The sequence below is a fragment of the Panulirus ornatus genome, chromosome 8, assembly GCF_036320965.1.
Source record: "Panulirus ornatus isolate Po-2019 chromosome 8, ASM3632096v1, whole genome shotgun sequence".
Lineage (NCBI taxonomy): Eukaryota > Metazoa > Arthropoda > Malacostraca > Decapoda > Palinuridae > Panulirus > Panulirus ornatus.
This window is the reverse complement of record NC_092231.1, coordinates 20,040,113-20,061,703: the sequence shown is the minus strand read 5'-3', so window position 1 is coordinate 20,061,703 and position 21,591 is coordinate 20,040,113.

Sequence of the window (21,591 nt, the reverse complement as noted above, 5' to 3'; positions counted from 1 at the left end):
AGCTTTGTTCCTTCGTGTGCCTGCAAATACTTGCGTTATGTGAATGCTAAGCCTTGCTGGTCCAGACGTCTGGTAGTGTTCACTCTGCTGGTGCTGAGGACTGACTGGTATTACTGGTCTCTGTTGTAAATGACGTCTGGTAGTGTTTGCTTCTGATTGTAGTACGTCCTTCTGGGGCTGACGTTGCTGTCGCCGACTTTTCGTGGCGTTATGTCCTGCTGGTGTTCATGTCTGGGAAGTATTGCTTGTGTTGACGTTTAGTAGCGTCATTTTCTGATGAAGTGGCTTCTGGTAGTGTCTTTTCCTACAGGTGCCGACGATTGATACTGTCATGTCATCCAGTATTTATCTGAAACTGATTCCTCCTTGTAGTGTAAACGTCTGATGTAAAGACTATAGTTGGTGGTGTTGTCTTCTCTGCGTTTGATCTACCAATTAGATTAATCAAACCATACACCACAACTGGTCCACAATCATTGGCAAGTACGTAACTGCTCTAAGGCTTAACCATTAATCATTACTCTTCGTTTATAGCCAGTCAATCAATTTTCTAGCCACAGATGTCCAACCGCATCTATTCCACGTGTCTTAACTTTTGCCAGTAATCTTTGATACACGACTTTATCGAATGCTTTCTGAATATTTAAGTAGATCACAACGGACGTATATCATCAGCAGCTGTCAGTCCCAGTTTAGCCATCACTACGAGGAGAGAGACTAGTGTGAAGAAATACCAAGAAAGGTTGAGTGTAGAATGGCAAAAGGTGAGAGTTCATTAAGCAGGTTGGAGTGGATGAGGAATGGGAGGTATTTAGGGAGGAAGTGATGACATGTGCGAGAGATGTATACGGTATGCGGAGGTGGGAGGTGGGCACATTAGGAAGGACAGTGAGTAAGAGGCGTCTGGACGGTACTTACAGGGAAGGAGTGCAAACCACTGGGAAATGTATACAAGAAAGCGGCAGGAGGTCAAGAAGGTGAAGAGGTCGAAAAGAAGGGTAAATGAGAGTTGGGGAGGGAGAATATCTGCAAACTTTAGGAAGAATAAAATGTTTTGGAAAGAGGTTAATAATGTGCGAAAAGGAAGATGAAATGAGAATATTGGTGAAGGGGACAAGGAAGGAAGTGGTAACAGGTAGTGATGAAGTGAGGAGATGGGATGAGTATTTCGAAGGACTGTTGAATGTGTTTGATTATACGGTGAAAGATGTGGAGTGTTTGGGTTAGGGTGGCTGCGAAGTGAGAGAGTCATGGAGAGTGGTTTGATTAAGAAAGAAGTGGTGGTGAAAGCTTTACTAAGATGAAATGAGGCAAGGCGACTGGAGTGGATGGTATTGCAGTTGAATTTCTTAAGAAGGGGAGGGTATGTTTTGATGATTGGTCAGTTGGGAGTTTCATAGTACGTTTGGGTCATAGTGAGGAGCCTGAGGACTGACGGAATGCATTCATAGTACCACTGTATACAGACAAGGAGGATAAAGGTGAGTGTTCAAATCACAGAAGCACAAGTTTGTTGAATGTACATACACCCGCCTCAACTTCCAATCAGGACAGTCAGAGTTTTCAACCTTCTCTTTCCATGAGGTGTGAACCCAGGGTGTATCGACTCGCTACTTCAAAGGATTTTTCACATGAAATTTAAGGAAATTTTCATTTTGCAGAATTATATGCACTGTGTATTAAAGAAGTATCATCTTATATATACGATAATGGTATACTACAGCAAGTCTTCCATAATACCAGCCTGTAGAAGGAAACATGTTGAGATAAAGTATTCCATCTGCTGCATTTGAACAATTAAGCCAAAGTGCAGAAAACTGGTCTAGTGTGATAGGGTAGTGAATTCGCAACCAATAAAGTGATAAGAAATGACATCCTGCACAATGGTTACTATATAACCTAACAATAATGTTACTTTAATACATTTTATTTCATTTGCCAACGTCTTCATTTCGCTTCTTCAAACTAGGATCATCAGAAGCGGCCCCATACATCATCAGGCTTCACATTCCTCTACCCTCACTCCACATTTTCCTTCACACCACCTTCATCCCTCTACCAACCAACCTCGCTCATGGTGATTCTCTCACCTCTGGCAGTTAAATCATCATTAAGCAATGGGTATCATTATTAATCATTAGACTCAAATAAAAGCCACTTCCATTCATGAATTTTCATTATCACCTTTTGAGTCAAAGTAACGTCGATACCACAATCAGTGTATCAACGGTGTCACAGGATGACTGGTGTGGTCTCCCGGCCTGAGCTCAGAGAACGCCTCTGTTTACCCACGTTTGGCTTCGAACTCACGAGTCGATACTCTCAGGTTCACAGGGCCACGAAGAGGTAGGAACGACATCACAATAACTTGTGTTAGTTCATCGTAACCGAAGTTAACATCACATTTAGTGAGACGTTGTGGATACCAGTAACGACCACGGCATGATAAGCAAAACCCCGGTTAATGAAAACTTGGAAGTAGCTTGAAATGAAAGCTTCGGAGCAGCGAGTCGATACTCCATGGGTTCACACCTCACGGAAAGAGAGGATTGATAACATGGACTGTCCCGGCTGGAAGGGGAGACGGCTGTATCTGGGAAGTTGTATGGGAGGGTATTGATTGAGAGGGTGAAAGCATGTACAGACCATCAGACTGGGAAGGAGCAGTGTGGTTTCAGAGTGATAGAGGATATGTGGGTTAGGTGTTTGCTGAAGGAATGAGCGTGAGAAATACTCAGAAAAACAGATGGATTTTTATGTGGCATTTATGACTTATGGAGAAAGCATATGGTAGGGTTGATAAGAATTAAGGATGTATGGAGTGGAAGGAAAGGTACCAGAAGCAGTGAGAAGGTTTTATAAAGGGTGTAAGGAATGTGTAGGAGTAAGAGAGCAGAATGAAGGGTCTCAAGATAAAGTCGGTCTGCGGCAGGGGTGTTTGATGTCCCCATGGCTGAGCAATTTGTTTTTGGATGGGTTGATGAGGGAAGTAAATGTAATAGTCTTGGAGAGAGGGGCGAATGTTCAGTCTGTAGGAGACATGAGGGCCTGAGAAATGAGTCAGATTTTGTTTGCTGATGATACATCGCTAGTGGCAAATTCGAGTGAGAAACTGCAGAAGTTGGAGACTGAGTTTGGAAGTGTGTGTGAAAGGAGGAAGTTTAGAGTAAATGTGAGTAAATGCAAGGTTATATAAGGTTCAGTAAGGGTCAAGGAGAGGCTAATTTAGGTGTGACTTTGAATCGATAACCATGCTAAAACTTGATGATTAAGCTTAGATCCTTCAGATAACTTGCTGTCTTTTGTTCAGTAACGTTTCCATAAATTTTCAATTACGGACGTAAAGCTAAGTGGGGGAAAATTTTCCGGGAAGGACTTATTACATCTATCTTTAATCACCGGTGTTATGTTGGCAAACTTCCAATCTTTTGAAACCTTTCCTGTAGCAAATGATTATTGAAAAGAACAGTCAAGGTTCAACTTATCTTATCCTTAGCTAACTTAGTTATTGCTTCCTCATTCCGAGATGCTACAGAGATCCGAATGAAGGGGGAAATGTGTCCAGCTTTAAAAAAGAAAAAAATTATTAGAGTCAGGAGGGAACATGAACAGTAGTACGAAGATTGAAATTACAGCTTAATACAACAAGATATATTTCCTACATTGAACTGTGGCTCCTTAAGTTAGTAACTAGCGGAGATTTCATATCAATTTCACAGATAACATAAGAGAAAAGGTGTTGGGATGAGAGATTCAATTTAGACATCTCACTGAAAAATATTACCGCTACTGCTATTAATACTACTACCACTTCTACTACTACCACTACTACTACCACTACTACTAATAATAATGATGAAGCCCATCCATACAAACACATAGGGAAAATAGAATATACAAAAGTGTTTGAAGAATGTTTGTGTGTTGCAGAATCTGTTAATGACCTGACAGCACTGATAAATATGTATGTATATATATATATATATATATATATATATATATATATATATATATATATATATATATATATATATATATTCCCTGGGGATAGGGGAGAAAGAATACTTCCCACGTATTCCCTGCATGTCGTAGAAGGCGACTAAAAAGGGGGCTGGATGAGGATGTTTCCTCAGAGGCCCAGTCCTCTGTTCTTAACGCTACCTCGCTGACGCGGGAAATGGCGAATAGTATGAAAGAAAAAGATATATATATATATATATATATCATGGACTACTCGTACAAGAAATGACAACATGATTCATGATAACGTTCTGAAGAATATGAAAAGAATAAAACAATTGTAATCTGCAATAATACTGCACAGGGATTGGCAGATTTGAGTGCCAGACACGACTAATTTCCATGTTGCTAGATGAAGCACTGTGAATGAGGCTCACCAGTACTATAATTGTACTGCTGACGTCTGGAAAGGTACCTAACATAACGGTAACGATGGATTCCATGTAAGCTCAGGCTTTATCACGGCTATAACGTAGCTGACCTGTGTGCTTGTGGGAGTTAGTCGAACAATGGATACGTTGGGAGAGAGAGAGAGAGAGAGAGAGAGAGAGAGAGAGAGAGAGAGAGAGAGAGAGAGAGAGAGAGAGAGACGGCGAGTGCTAGTGTTTTCTCCGTTCGTTATATTGATTGCACACGTCCAAGTGCATTACGCACTGACCTACTACGTTGTCTCACTTTATCCAGAAAAAAGAACACTTTTTCCTGCGTCTGCCGAAGTGTAGTAGCGGGGGAAAACGGTAAAAGAGAGAAAGGAAAAAAATACAGAACACTGTCGAGGTTAACAGACGCAGTGTGAGGGGCCAGGGTAATGTGGTTAGAACCAACAGTGAGATTTCTTGCGGGACGAACGAGAAGGGAGCGAAAAATACGGACAGATTTCTGGTCCTGGCGGCGGTGAAGCAGTCAGGGGAATTTAGGAGTTGTGTGGTGGAGGAGGCTGCAGAGGGGGACGATAAGTGTTGTCTGGCAGGGAATGGAAGCCGTGGGGTCTGTTAGAGCATTTCCTCTACGGCTATACGTCAAGAAGTCTTCCCTTATCATCGTGCGAATAAATAACGTGAAACCATTCCACCGACCGGGGCAAAGAGAGCATTTGACCCAGTGCTTCAATCCTGGTCGTCAGCAGCCAGCCACTTGATGCCACCACCGGCAACGGCGTGTGGTCACAAATACAAAGGTGATGTTAGTGGAATCTGATATTCTCCAGTAACTGGCGTGTTGGTAACAGGGCTTCACTACGTGTCATGGTGACTACCCATACAATCCCTGTATGTGTGGTGGAGACCGTCTTCAAATAGTTTCTTTTCCCTCTCAAGATTCCTACCAAGAGTAGTGATGACCGCCTCCAGGGTTCTCATTTCTCTCATTTGCTGGAGGCTGCTTCCAGTACCTAGCCCCAAGGATGCTGGACATCACCTTTAAGATCATCACTACACGTACTGGTGACGAGAACTATATCCTATGCACATATATTGTGACTACTTATTCTTTTGATAGTCTCCACAATCGTGAGTTAGTACTTTTAATGACCCCTCCTCCGGAGGTCATCAGAACAAACACTAATGACTCATAAGGTCTTCTTGATGATCTTGGGATCATCACAGATCATACTGATCACCAACACTCTCAACACGAGTGCTGGTAACCAGTTAATGATCTTTACTGGACGTATTACCTACCATCTTGAGAATCCTAAACAGAAGTGCTGGTTAACACTACCAGAACCCATCTAGGATCCTCAGTATGTGTGATCACAGCCTACTGAACCCCTCACATCTGTTAGTGACTGTCTCTTGGATCCTCAGTACGTTTGGTGATCGTTGGCTGTGATCCACCACGTGTATGAGTGACATGCTCCAAGACCCCTCACCGTATATACTGCCGACCAAATCAAATAATCCCATAAATAATGTTCGTGATCTGTTATTCTAAGTCCTTTTTATACTCAAAACATTTTGGTTTCTTGGTACACATCATTATATTATCTGAGGCAACGATGAAATATCATTTCATTGAAAAGTGGAGAAACGGATATATATATATATATATATATATATATATATATATATATATATATATATATATATATATATATATATATATCTGTTCTTAACGCTACCTTGCTAACGCGGGAAATGGCGAATAGTATGAAAGAAAGATATATATATATATATATATATATATATATATATATATATATATATATATATATATATATATATATATATGAAGATATTCTCTTGCTTTAAAGTGTAAGACATACAAGCCTCACAGTGAAGCGCCAAGTCTTCATGAGAGACATAAGTCTTCCAACACTTCCTTTAGAACAAGTCACCAGCCTCCCCTTCCAGACGTGTCTCAAGTAGACAAATAACAGGATTCCAGGCATTGTATGGCCTGCTGGGTCAACAGCAGTAGATAGATTACCGGCTGTGGTGAGCGGACAGTTCTAATCTTTCCTCAGCAATCTTGTCGCTCTGTGTGTGTGTGTGTGTGTGTGTGTGTGTGTGTGTGTGTGTGTGTGTGTGTGTTTGTCGGTGTGTGTTGGTGAGTGGTGATGTGTGTGTGTGTGTGTTACGGGGAGAGAGTTTTACACTCGCGATGACCCGTGTCTAAATTTTGTATATGTGTGGTAAGAATATGATGAATTACAATTTTTTTCAAAGAGGAGGTGCATTTAATGTCAGTCGTGGACTTGAAGCGAAATACTTATCAAGAATGTGGTTAACTGCGTATAAGGTACCGCTTTTGGCCGTCCTAATGGGTGAATCATTCCATATGTCAAGAATCCTGTTGAAGAAAAAGTACTTCGGCTAATTCGAGGCGAGTTGTATCCATTATTAGGAGTTAAATCTAACGAAACTATCCTTAAGAAGCTTGATAGATCGAGATTATCAAAGCCTTTGGTAATTTTTAACACCTGTAATACATCACCTCTTAATCTATTCTTTTCTAAGCGAAATAGATTCAAATCGTTTGTTCAGTTCTCATGGTTCTTGTTTCTCAGTCCGAGAATCACCGTGGTTGCTCGCCTCTGTACTCTCTCCATTCTATCTGTCTTTCCTCAAGTTGGCTGACCTAAACTGAATACAATATTCAAGATAGAGACGCATCAGTGAGTTGTAAAGAATGAGGATAATTTCCCCAATCTTTTATTTGAAAGCACTGGCAATCAATCCAAGACCATTCTTATTGTTTTTGCTACTTTTGTGTACTGCTTAAGTGTCTTCAGGTCATCAGAGGTTATTACATTCTTGTCTTTGCCCTCATTCACATTTTGTAGCTCTACATAATGCATACTGTAGCTTCCCTTCTCATTTCACTACCGATATGTAAACACTTTGCACTTTACAATGTCAAACTTCATTTGCCACCAGTGAGCCCAGTTCATCATTTTGTCTATGTCAGTTTAGAGCTGCAGACGTTTAATTTTCGTTGGAGATTAATTTCCCAGCCTGGTACCGTCCGCAAATATCGATATCTTACAATGCAGTCCATTAGCGATCTGATTAACATATAAGAATCAGAACCGGATCCAAAAGTGATCCCTGTGGCATACCACTTGTCACATCCAACTATCCTGAGGTTTGACCATTAAGCGCTTTTGATGGCTCATGGATAGTGTCAACCAATTTCTAAACCATCGAAGTATAACGCCATCTATACTATCTAACAACTTTTGTCAGTAACTACTGATGCAGAGCTTTATCGTGTGTTTTTTAAAACCTAAGGTGATGACATGAACTGCTTCATTTACATCGTACACGATCAGTTTCCAAACCTAAGGTGATGACATAAACTGCTTCATTTACATCATACATGATCATTATACCATAAATCAAGCATATTTGCCACACGAGACCGATGACGGCTCAATAATTGGCTGATACTTTTATCCCGATTGATGGCTTCCATAAATTTACGAACTACAGACGTTCAGCTAATTTGACGATAGTTTCCGGACAGTGATTTATAACCTTCATTGAATATCGGCGTTACACTGCCGAACTTTCATACACCTGGGCCATTTCCCGTAGCAAGCGACAAATCTGAAAGAGCAATCAAGGGCTTAACTATCTTATTTTCCGCTTCTTTCGTTGTTCCCAGATAAAACTTATCCGGGCTATCCGTGATTCTACTCAGCGCTGAGAGCATGTCTTCATTCCTTGTATCAGTATCTTGCAAGATGATTTTTTCCCTCTCAGCAATGGAATTGGATCCGTGGCTGTGAGGTTAACTCACGCATTTGTTACGGCTTTGAGCTCTATTCAAAATATTCTGACGTGGGTTTGCTTTATAAAGACATGAAAGATGCCTTCATGATGATGGATGTACGTTGATATCCAAACTCTTTGACAAAACAATAGATGGTGATGAAGGTATGACGATATGTTAAGGCAGTGTCAGAAAGTTTTTTCCATCATCGTGACACAGTCCTCCTACAAAGCATTTACTATACCCTAGCCTACTTACCCTCTCTCCCTTCACTGTCTCACCTTCCCTTCACACTTTCTCACCTTCCTTTAAGCCTACCTCACCCTCCTCATCTTCGCTCCACCCTGGGTAGACTTCCCTCCCACCTGCCTCATCTTCCCTCCACACGACTACTTTTCTTCAACTTCTCTGCTTCATCCCCCGACTCTACCCTACCCCCACACCACTCCTTCACCCCACTTGACTTCCACCTGCCCAAACTTCCCTAGTTAAGACAAACACTGCAGCTCCAGGTGGATCCCCCAGAGAAAACTTCTCGCTTGTCAACCCAAATGTTCCTCGGTGCGTTTCACTTGACCTTTGTCGTTGAGGAGATGAGCCTCAGGCTGTCTGACAAGAACATAGACTGTCATTTTCTTTCCGTTTTTTTTTTTTTTCTAAAGTGAGTAACTTTTACTTTCAAGATCCTCATCCTTCACGTTGACGAAATGTTTATATTCAATTTTTCTCCTGTGATGTCTATACCAGTCATTCTTTTTTTTGTAATTTGTCACCAATTGTCCACATGACGTTTTATGATATTTGTCAAATTCTCCCATTCATTACGAAACCTAATTGAAAAAGAACATGTCTAGCCTTTCCAACCACTGATATGAAATATAGAATGCTGACGTAGATAGCCCCTTTAAAAGCCCATGTATGATGTGTGTGATACGGATCCTGGTTTAATAACATTCCATAGTCTGACAGGCCAAAATCCTCGACATTCATGGCCTGTCACTCACCACAGACCGGCAACAGGAAGCTCTCCCGCTGTCCTGTGGACAAAGTGTTATCCAGAGTGTCGCTGTCGTCTATAAACTTTCACGATTGCTCCATCAAATAATGGATTCATTTGGCAGAGCAACAGATAAACAGGGCTTTATATGTACGCACATCAGAACTGTGTAACAATGAATACACGATATATATATATATATATATATATATATATATATATATATATATATATAATATTTGGTCGCCGTTTCCCACTTTAGTGAGGCAGCGACAGGAAAAGAAAGGCCACACATGCGCATACATCCATTCTCAAGATGTCTTGTACAATGCACCGAAACCACAGCTCCCAATCCAGGCTCCACAGACCTCTTTGTCAACTTTTCCTCATCATTCTCTTCTACTCTCTCAATCACACACGTTATTATCACAACTCTCTCTTACCCTTTCATTACTCACTTGATCAAACCACCTCACACCACATATTGTCCTTAAACATATAATTTCCAACACATCTATCCTCCTCCACTCAGCCTCACATCCATATGATATTGTTAGGACGAATATTCCATCAAATACATCCAATTCTGCCCTCCCAGATAACGATCTCTCTTTCCACAAATTCTTCAGCGTCCCCCACACCCAACCTATGACTCACTTCCGCTTCATGGTTCCATTCACCGCCATGTCCACTCCTAGATATCTAAACCGCTTCCCTTTCGCCAATTTTTCTTCATTCAAACTTACATCCCAACTAAACTTTCCCTCAACCCTGCTAAATCTAATATTAACCTTGCTTTTATTCGCTTTCAGTCTTAACTTTCTCCTTTCACATATTCTTCCAAACTTAGTCACTAACTTCTGCAGTTTCTCACTCGAGTGCTTATCATCAGCAGACAACAACTGATCACCGATACGGATTTGACAATGCCAGGTCTACTGGTGATCTCCATGGGATTTTCATGAAACCTCTGTCGTGGTCTACCCCCGACATCTCCAAAACATTTGACAGCGTGTGACCAAGTTTATGCTTTCTAGATTCGTATCATTTGGTTTTTACTGCTTCTCTCTGTATCTTAATGCACACTATCTTCCCTGGTTGTTCCACATGAGGGGTCTCTCAAGAATCGACTTCTCCCTCCTATGCTATAAAAAGGGTTGTTCCTTAGGGTTCTGTCCTATCGCCTACTTTGTTTCTTCTTTCCATTCCTGATTTTCTTATTGTTTTATCCCAATTCACTCTCATGGTGATGCTTTCACTGTACACACTTCTTTCCTTCTCTTTCTCCTTTTAATACTGTCCTTTTTCTTGTATCGAATATTTCTATCTTTCATCTCAGAATGGACAGCTTCAAAACGCAATCTTTCTCTAAAACCCTAATGACTTAACTATATCCTCCACTCTATCCTAAAAACACCTCAAAATCTATCTCACAAAGTCGCTCCGCTCCAGTGCTGGGATAATTTGAAGTTGTTGGAAACAATGACCCACCAGATCCCTCACACAAGGGGTGTCCTTTATCTTGTGGCCCATCAGTTCATAATTGGTTATTTTGTTGAGATTTCCTACATGTAACAGCTGACATTAATTGACTGTAAATGATATTAGCCAGTTTGTAGACCACTCAGCGATTTCATCTAGATCTTCTTGTAATCTTAGCCTATCTTCTTCAGTTAATATTTCATTGCCGACCTTTTTGTCATCATCACATTTGGACACTTGGCTGATTCAGCCCTACGTCAACATCGTTAATGTAAATAATGAAAAGTATAGGCCCAAGTACGGATCCCTGGGGAACCCCACTGGTAACGGGTGATCATGGCGATGATTCCCCATTCATAGCATTGCGACTCTTTGCCTCCTGTTGCGGACCTTGGCTTCTATCCAATTTCCTCTGCAGCCAGTAATCCCCAAAGAGTCCGGAGTTTATTCATCAATTTAACGTGGGGGACTTTATAAAATCCTTTCGGGAAGTCCAGAAATATAATAACTATTGCGTTTGTCTTGTTGTGGGTACTGGAATGAGTGATAAAATCCAAAAAGATATGTAAGGTATGATCTGCATTTCTAAAACTATGCTGTATGTTACTGATTATACTATGTTGTTCCAGGTAGGCTACGATTTTACCTCTGATAATCGACTCCAGAAGTTTACATATAATTCATGTGAGGCCCAGCAACTATCGCTGCTGGGCAATTCCAGGCTTCCCTTTTTGTATATAAAAGTGACGTTTGCCACTCTCTATTCCTGCAGAGATTTATTGAAAATAAAAGTTGACGTTGACCGAGATGGGGCTGCACTGATTCCTAATGCATGGCTGGCTTTATTGTTGTCTCATTTCCTTACCAAAATTCCTCCTATCATTACTTATACAAATCTAATGTTGCAGGGATTGATAACTCATATGAGTATGACCACATTTGTATCTAAGAAGATTTTGGCTGTGTGTGTGTGTGTGTGTGTGTGTGTGTGTGTGTGTGTGTGTGTGTGTGTGTGTGTTTCAGAGGTTACCTGCTTGTACTCGACGTTTTCTTTGAACAAACTGATGTCGTCACAATTGGTTCCCCGCTTGGCTCTGCTTTGGCCAATAAATATCCCTGTTATCACGAACAGATACTGCTAGAAAAACAGACACTTCACACCTTTTTTCCCTGTACCTTACATACGTTATCATAAAAGAAAATCATGCTTTCAATAACCCCATACAGACAGCAGCCTAGTTTTAGTATATATATAAATAATTCAAGAGAAAACAGTCCCTGGTGTCTGACGGAAGAAACTGCAAAGCCATTTTATATGCCTGGACGCTGCTCTTAACCCATATGACCACATCACTTGTCATTAGAAAGCAGGAAACAAGAAGGAACCAACGAACGAAAGAACAGATAATCTAGAACTACAGCATTACTAAAAGGAAACTACTAAGGATTAATTGAAAAATTAAAAAGTTTTCTGAAAAACTCGCTATAATCCATCTCTTCATCACTCATTTTGGGAAAATTCTGTATTTTCAATCAACCAGATGATTCACTTCATTAGTATGTAAATCATAAAGATATAATAATTCGACTGTTGTTTTCAACGACTAACCTTTTTATCTATTCTCGTTCTGGCTGTGATAATCCTAGCAGGAAGCCAGAGAAAACATTGCAAGTTATTCAACAAAATTTTCATGATTAAGGGCACACATGACCTGTAAACTTCATATATGAAATATGAAAACGATTTACATATGACCGTTACATTCGTCACATCTGCAGAAAACTTACTTTCAATTAATGGCCTTAAAGTTCTCCAAGAGATATCGTTTTCTAAACTCCCATTTGAGGCTAAACTGAATTGTGTTAAGAGTCGTGGAAATAAACAGGTGGTCACTGAACCCTGACGGGAAATGATGCCACTTTAATCCTCCTTTCGAAGGGTATCTTGTGTAACCAGAAATCATCAAACTAGTTTGGTGTCTCGCTGGTTCCAACACAATCTTAAACCTGACGCTAAATGATGCCACTTTAAACTTCCTCGCCAATAGTAGTCTCTTGTGTTGCCAAAAATCATCAAACAACCTCGATGCCTCGCTGGCTCTCAAGACTTTCTGGTAACTTGATGGTTGTGGGTTTACGTATGTCGTAGAAAGATGAAACTCTGTCTGGGCTCGATCATATTGGTTTTAGATCATTTAAACTTAAGTACTAGGTGATAAGTATATGAGTGTTTTACCACCATAACCGACCACAACAGCCCCTCCAACCTCCCTATGATTCTTTCATATCCAAGCCCCCCCACCATAATGTTTATGCCCATTATGACTTTTCTGAGCCCCATAATGAAACTTTCATACGTCCCATAGCTCTTGTGTCCCAAACATGATCTAATCCCACCTTGATCTCCTTTACATCCCCCAAGAAATCCCCTGGCTCACAATACTCCCTCTGTATCAACCAAGACTTTCTATACCCTCGATGACCCAAGACGACTTTCCTAACCATCATAACCTCTTCGTAACGATTGCGACTTCCTACAGTGACCTTCATGACCTCAGTGATTCATCCCACAACCATCATGACCTCTTTCGTGCTCATCGTGAACCCATGAGGCTACCTGTGACCTTCACATCCTCACTTGGCACCATTACTACCCATTATGATCTCGCTACTCCCATTGAAATTCCTCATCTCCCACAATAACACTCCTTATCCGCCATGGCTCCATCTACTGTCTGTATCATCCCTTCTAAGCTAACACTGAGCCTTTCATATCTACTGCAATTGTAACTCAATACTCATGACCACTCTACGCTCATGATGACTCCTCCTTGCACAGAGTGACTACTCCTTGCCCTTCATCGTTCCCTCCGTTCAAAGTGTGACCTCACCGTGCCCATCACGGCCCCTCCACAACAACGTCCCGAGCGATTTCCAGTGCAATCTCTCAATACCCTGGTGAATCCCTCGGCGTCCATAATGACCACTTTCAAGCTCAGCATGGTCTCTCCCAAGTCCACCATGGTCCCTCCTCGCTTACCGTGGCATTTCATGTCCACATTGACCCCTAACGTCCTCATATCCTTGCCGCTTCCCGTTGCAAACTAGCTGGAAGCCTCGTATTCGTATTGGGGTGATCATCCAACCGGTCAATAACTCACACTCCGGGCAGACAGCGCCTCGTTTTCCTACCAGATGCCGGGCAACGATAGCAATGAGGGGACATCCCGTTATCTCTGGCCACAATCTGTCTCATTAGTCACAACTCGTGGAGAGACATGACTAACCTTGGTGTGCAACCGACACGTTCTCAAGGGAAGACGTTCGAGTATATCCATAAGCAGTGAGCTGGTTATGGTAGGCAGAGTCTTTTCTGGTGTTTGTCACGGCACATACAACTCTACAACCCTTATGGGATCATACGGTTATAGGAGGACACTAAAATGAACCATCACTTGTCAGATTATCAAAATGCACGTTATCAAATGATGTCTTTTTTTTGGCATTTCAAACAAATGTCAGAATAGCACTCACGTGAAAAGAACGCAGGTGACGTGTGAGGGAGCAGGTGATATACAGAGCGCGGGATGTTGAGATCATGAATTATCCAATGTGGCTGAACCACACACGCTCGAAAACAACGCACCGGAAAGGATGAAAATCCCGAGTGATATAAAACTGAACACGAGGCAAACCTCAGAGTATAAAACTAAATAATATCTTTTAAAATCGAGAGAGAATTGGGTAGTCACGTCTGTGACATAACGACCAACCCAACTGTGACCTTAATCTTGGGTTGTGAAACAGCGTTGTACAGCCACGTAGGCTATGTTGTAAACTATGTTGTGACGTATATACTGTCTTATAACTGTAAGTCAAGGTATATGACAATGAAGCAGTCTTGAATTATACCACGACCTTAACGCAACAAGATAGCGCATGACACACGATCGTGTATTAGTAGGACTTATAAAAGATAACGACACAATTATCCTAATTGTCAATTATTCTCCTTACTCTAATTATGACACATGACTAAACAAGAGCGAGTCTTGGCCTTAGATGATGATATGGTGTTTAAACAAAACTACGACATAATAGACGGATCCTTGAGGACCAACGACATTCTACTGTAGACCAGAACACTGTATACACTATGTGTTGTTGAGGGATCCTAGTATACAGTTTACTTTGTGTTACCTCACTGGCATAGTTTGACCGAGAAGCAGACGCTATATAGTCAGTTATGTTGTCATCTGACAATATGGACACAACAGTTTTGTAACAGAATTAATCAAGTGATATGATTCCTATTTATCCACTCTATGTACAGGATAAACCACATTCCTATACTCATTATCATAGAAATTATTGTAATAATCTGATTAAGAGGAACTTTACAGTGACGACAAAACTGATCGAGTACCAGCAAGTAAACCGCTTCCCTTATGGTCTAATCCATTCTTAATCTTCAATCTCGTCCAACAAGAGTTCAACATTTTTTTTAGTGCGGTTAGCGTACCTCACCATTGTTTCTGGGTCGACTGTGTATAGAGTTTTTGTGACTTTCTGTTTAAGGAGGTGGATGATCTGTGGCTGATTTTTTATCTCCGATTCTTCTTCGTTTTTTTTTTTTTTTTTGCTCAGGCGGCATGGGCTCAGGCACCCATTTGATCGACCAAACCCCTAGGTGTTGATTGTGGACCGACTGGCTTAACCAGGATTCGAACCTATGTGCTCGACCCTGGGCGGCCCGTGAATGCGTCACGGTCAGTAACGCTAACCGATACACTACTGGAGAAAGGAGGAGATTGGAATGGGTCAGGAGTGCTTCACGATTGAGCGCTGGACTGTTCGATGAGAGTGGATTTTCTTCGATGTGCACTGGAGTTGGTTGATAGTCTGTACGTTTGTGTGAACACAGATCTACGCATTCCCCTATACCATAACGACTAACTGCTGGTTTCATGTAATCGTTTCCATTCACAAAGGTTATGAATCTTGGCGAGGAGCATTTCAGGTACGGTGATGGATGAGAATTGGTAAATTCTATTTCCACCTGCTGCTGAAACGCTGGCTAATGACCCGACCACTCTGCTGGTCCTATCATTTTATTTGCACTGATGACCCTACTACTCTTCCTGCTGCTGTTGATAATGGCGGTGTTGCAGTGTCGCTGCTGTGACGTTAACACTGGCTATACCACAGCATCACTGGTGCTGTATGCAGATAATTGCCGTGGTATCAAATATCTCCTGCACTAGACCGTGTGTTTGTCAGATGTGAATTTCAAATTGTCATTGTTGCCCGATTATTTAAACTCGTCTCTCGTCATATTTCAGTTGTTATGTTCATATATATATATATGAAGTGTGGGACGGCATATTCTATCCTCGTTACGGTTAGCGTCTGCAGTGTAATGGAGAACATGACACAGAACAGCTTGAGGATAGACTTATCTTATGCCTTTCCTATCCTATTGCTTTATTTCACGTCCTTCTGTACGTGTTCATAGTCTTTGAGATGTTATAATATTCTCTTATGTACGGTGGAAGATTTAGGGGACAAGCTGCCAAGTACAGTAGTGGAAGTTAGGGGTTTAGGTAGGTTAGGTTAGGTTAAGTTAGGTGTTTAGGTAGCTTTAAACGAAGGTTGGATGATGTCTTATGGGTTCAGGCAGTTGTAAGGTGGACAGACCCAGGACCTGCCTAGCATGGGCCAATAGGCCTCTTGCAGTGTCCTCAACTTCTTATGTTCTTAAGTTAACTTGCGAACTTTCTTTAAGATTCTCATGAACGTGAAAGTGTTTGTGAGGGAATATCTGAACGAGCTAATCAAAGCAATTATTTGTAAAACTGGAAGAAAGACATAAAGAAAAAAATGGTTGGATACATATTTTTAAACCACCATTTGATATTCAAGCAATAATAACGTTATCCACTACTTTTTCAAAATTGACAGTGTTTGAAATTACAATTCTAACAGAAAAAAATCATTAATAGAATAATCATGCAAACATGGGGATGTATCGTTTGACTAAAGCCCCGCAGGATATGTGTCATGAAACTGTCTGCCTCACACACTTCCAGCATTCCATCTTCAGTATCTCTATAGTCAAGAACTCCATATACTGAACAGGATGACCTGCTCCTGCGTTCGGGTTTTTCCGTTTATTACTTACGGTCATTAGTTTCAGTTTTAGTAATGAAATCATCATCCATAATTTGGTCAGACGTGGCTAGTATATATGGTGTGTGGTGTGGATATTACAAACTAAGGGAAAAAAACTATGTCATTGGATGATTCGAGATTACCTGTTGCCTACCGCAAAGGGTAGGAACTGTGCGAATATTCTGAAAATGGCTGTGGCCACCGTAAAGTTACCTGCGGCTTGATCCCTGTAAAGTAAGGTGATTTTCAAGCCAAATCCGATTTTGATACAATCAGGTTATGGCGAGGTTATAATGTAGACTGAATGTAGTTATATCTAGTGAATTTGAATTTAGGGCAAGTCACGATCCGGATACAATTTGATTCACCCGTAGCCTTGACCTTCACAAGTTAGTACAGCCCTACCACACTATATGAAAGCCTGTAAATATACTGTATCACTCTGTTTACACCGGTAAATCCGATGAAAAACAGCCTCCTCTTATGATGCTGCAACACCTAATCATACTGTCTACCTGACGGAGTTTTATTCGCCCTGAGCTGCCATACTTTACATGTGATCGTCGATAAACACCTGCTCAGGCACGATAGCGACCACTGCTGATCAGTTAGACTTAAATAAAACATTTCAGTATAGCCTGAAATGACATGTTACCGTTATAATCATCATTTATGACATGGCCTGAATTGACGAGTTTACGTTATCACTATCATTCATGACTTATTGACGAAACATCGATTTCGCCTCACTCTTTCTTTTGCCTTGATTGGATAGAGTACAATAGGGATAAAAAAGATAGTCCAGAAGAAGAAAATTATGGCGGCAGGACACCGAAGGAGACGAATTAATGGTGTTATGGCTCCGCCATAGTAACCCTTGGACGAAGAGAGTTACTTATATGATCATATATCATTAGGTACACGTACTTGGGGAAGAAAAATTCTGACTATGGACGAGGAGAGTTACTTATATGATCATATATCATTAGGTACACGTACTTGGGGAAGAAAAATTCTGACTATGGACGAAGAGAGTTACTTATATGATCATATATCATTAGCTACACGTACTTGGGGAAGAAAAATTCTTAAGATATTACCATTGATGTGTTTAGGGATGGTTCTGAGGAAAGAGAGTGAACGATGATCAAGGGAGGAGCGTAATTCTATGAGGGAATGTGGGGGATGCTGGTGAAAGATGATGGCGAAGGGGTTGGTGAGGAGAGATGATGATATTGAAGGAAGGTACCGTTGAAAGAAGGTGGCAAAGGAAAGGTGTAGAGACATGATGGTGTTTCTGAAGGTAGATGGCAGAGATGGATGGAAACGAACGATCGTGAAGGAAACGCTTGGAAGATGATTGGGGGGGGGGGGGATGATAACAAAGAACGATGGTGAAAAGAGATAAAAACAAGTGATGATGCAGAGAGATGAGGAAGATAATCAACAAAAGAAATGGTAAAGAATGTGTGTGTGTGTGTGTGTGTGTGTGAGAGAGAGAGAGAGAGAGAGAGAGAGAGAGAGAGAGAGAGAGAGAGAGAGAGAGAGAGAGAGAGAGAGAGAGAGAGATTGGAAGGTAGTTAAGGACAGGGATGAATGATGAGGGCAAGAACTTCCAGTAAAGATACGTAGTTAAGAAAGATGATAGGTGAATCAGGTGGATACAGATGGTGATGCGAAAAGGATGGATGAAGGGGATAAAATAAGCTACTGAAGGATGACCGTGAGGAAAATAATGTGAAGGAAAATTGCGAAATAAGGCGATGAAATACGACATACGGAACGTACCAGAGTAATGGCAACTCATCAGTCAAGAGCGCCATTGTTGGTGGCGCACTAAACACTGGGAATCATTTTAATTTGATTTTGAAAAATTAGTGTTGTATGTAATTTGGACGATGATATATTTCAGTGGGAGACTTTACAAGGACATAATTCATCAAGTTCTTGTTTCATTCATCAATGTAGGATGGGCTGGCCCACACCACTCGTACCACAAATGGCTGTGATAAATTTCTGTTACATCCATTCCAACGAGGGAGGTCATTTTGCGTCATGCCATCATAAATGGCTCATACATGCGTCCTTCCCCGCTACAGCTGATGACAGATGACGAGGACAGGTGTATGGAGACTACCGTGCCGTAGTGGGTCTTGAACTGAGGCAGGGAGTTCGACGGCAGCCTTACGGCTTAAGAGCACACGGTTGCTGAAGAACGTTCTCCAGGCAGCGCAAGACAACGACTGTGGAAGTGGCCCTACGGACATCCCTATTGGACGAACGATGGCTGAGCGAGAGGTAATGGCGCACGGGGGAATAGTGTGGTTCGTAAAGGTCTATGATTCCAGTGTTCATTAGCCGTGAGGCAGCGAGGAGAGATATATGGCCCAGAACCAACTCGAGCAGCAGGTATTTTCGCCAGTCCAGGTCACAAGATTGCTTTATATATTTTCATTCTCGACGCCGTGGGATTGCTCTTACATGTCTAGCCGGCTGTAAATATCCCTCGTGAGATACTGGGGGAGTGGGAGGTGTTCAGACTCGCATGAGGTTATCAACCAACTATCATACAGTAGGTATGAGATCATCTGCTTAAACCTTAATTACATAATTATCACTGAAAATTTAATGAGCTCTTTCATCGCTCCGACAGCCATAACTTGCTTAATCATCAAAATGATCATAATGAGCTCCTTACTATACTATCAAGCATAGTTTCACTCACGTCCATTATAACTGATAATGCTCTCCTTTATTATTCTCTCCAGCTCACTTACACATGGTTCGCCTGATCGATGAAATGAGCTTTTTACATTATGTTAGCTAGGACGGCACGGGCCGCTGGGGCCCTAATGAAGGCCATCCCATTAACGATATATATATATATATATATATATATATATATATATATATATATATATATATATATATATATATATATATATATATATTCTTTCTTTTCTTTTAAACTATTCGCCATTTCCCGCGTTAGCGAGATAGCGTTAAGAACAGAGGACTGGGCCTTTTTTGGAATATCCTCACCTGGCCCCCTCTGTTCCTTCATTTGGAAAATTAAAAAAAAAAACGAGAGGGGAGGATTTCCAGCCCCCGCTCCCTCCCCTTTTAGTCGCCTTCTACGACACGCAGGGAATACGTGGGAAGTATTCTTAATCCCCTATCCCCAGGGATAATATATATATATATATATATATATATATATATATATATATATATATATATATATATATATATATATATATATATATATATATATATATATCCCCTAACCTGAGCCAGGTACCCATTCTATCGACCAACCTCGAGGGTTGGATGAACAGCTGGGCTTTGACTGTGGACCGACTGCCGCAACAAGGATACGACCCTGGGCGGCCCTTGAATACGTCACGGTCAGGAACGTTAACCGCTTCACTACCTTCAGCCCTGATTACCTGTCCATTATATTGTACAACAAGTACTCCGGTAACCAGTCTTTTCAGCATGTTTCACCTGACCGTTCTGTTGAACACAACGACTATCATCATCCCTTTACAGGTTAGGTTTTAACCTATCCACCACAGTATTATGATAAACGAAGGCTTCTTTTTTTTGTCCCACCCTTGTTCATAGAGATGAACAAAGACCCCTCACCACATATATATGATCAGTATTCCATACTTGCACGAGTATGACCTTGTGGATATGAAATGGTCGCTCACATGAGAAACTATAACAGTACCTGTGCAACACAACAAGTCTTGGGGGAGCAGACTTGGTGATGTTGATCAAGTGGGATTTCCACGATAGAGTGGATGGAGGGTATATGGTTATGACCAACGTGTTCATGTTATTACATGGTTGAACTCTGGCGTTATAAGATGGACGAGAGAGGAAGACTAAAAGAATTAAGAGTTATTCTAAAAGCCCTGCTTATGAAGAGGATAAATGAGACACAAAAAACGCAGAGGAATTACGCGATACTGCAGGGGAAATAAAGGGTTTCAACATTTAAGTTAGAGGAAGAGAGAGAGGGAATACTACAACAGACCTACAAACTAGCGGATAATCAGGAGTTCAACGGCGAGTCCACAAGAAAGAGGACAAGAAGGCAAGAACTGAAAGGAAAATGAAAGTCTTTATAAATAACAAAAGAAAACGAAGACAAGGGATGAAGAAGAAAACCCCCCTTCCATCACTGTGTGAACATTAGGTAACACTAAGATAAGGTCGGCACTAACTAGTAAGCGGTGGGGGTTAGGTATACAACGCGGGAGAAGTTTTCATCCCTGGGGATTTCAGCTTCTGAAAAATAGATTGGACAAACTTGGGCCTGCACGGGCTCGGAAACACAAGGAGATTTATGTTCCTGGAGTCTGTACAGGAAGACCTGCTAACGAAAAATAGTATAGGATGAGCAAAGTGTTTCGTTTTCACATAAGAAAAATCAGTGAGTCTCCTGCCGGGGATGGGGTAAGGAGGAAGCAAGTCTTCCAGTACTACAGGTGAAACACGTAATCAAAGTGGAAGTACCTAAGGGCAAAGAGGAACCCAGACCAACGAGCGAGAGGATACGGAAATGGATAATTAAAGGTGAACATCTTAAAGGAGAGAGATCGTTAGGATGAACACCAGCGTTACAACGGATTCTTCGAAAGCTACAACGAAGGAACAGAGAGGAAGATGTTAACAGAGAGAGAAATAGAGATAGT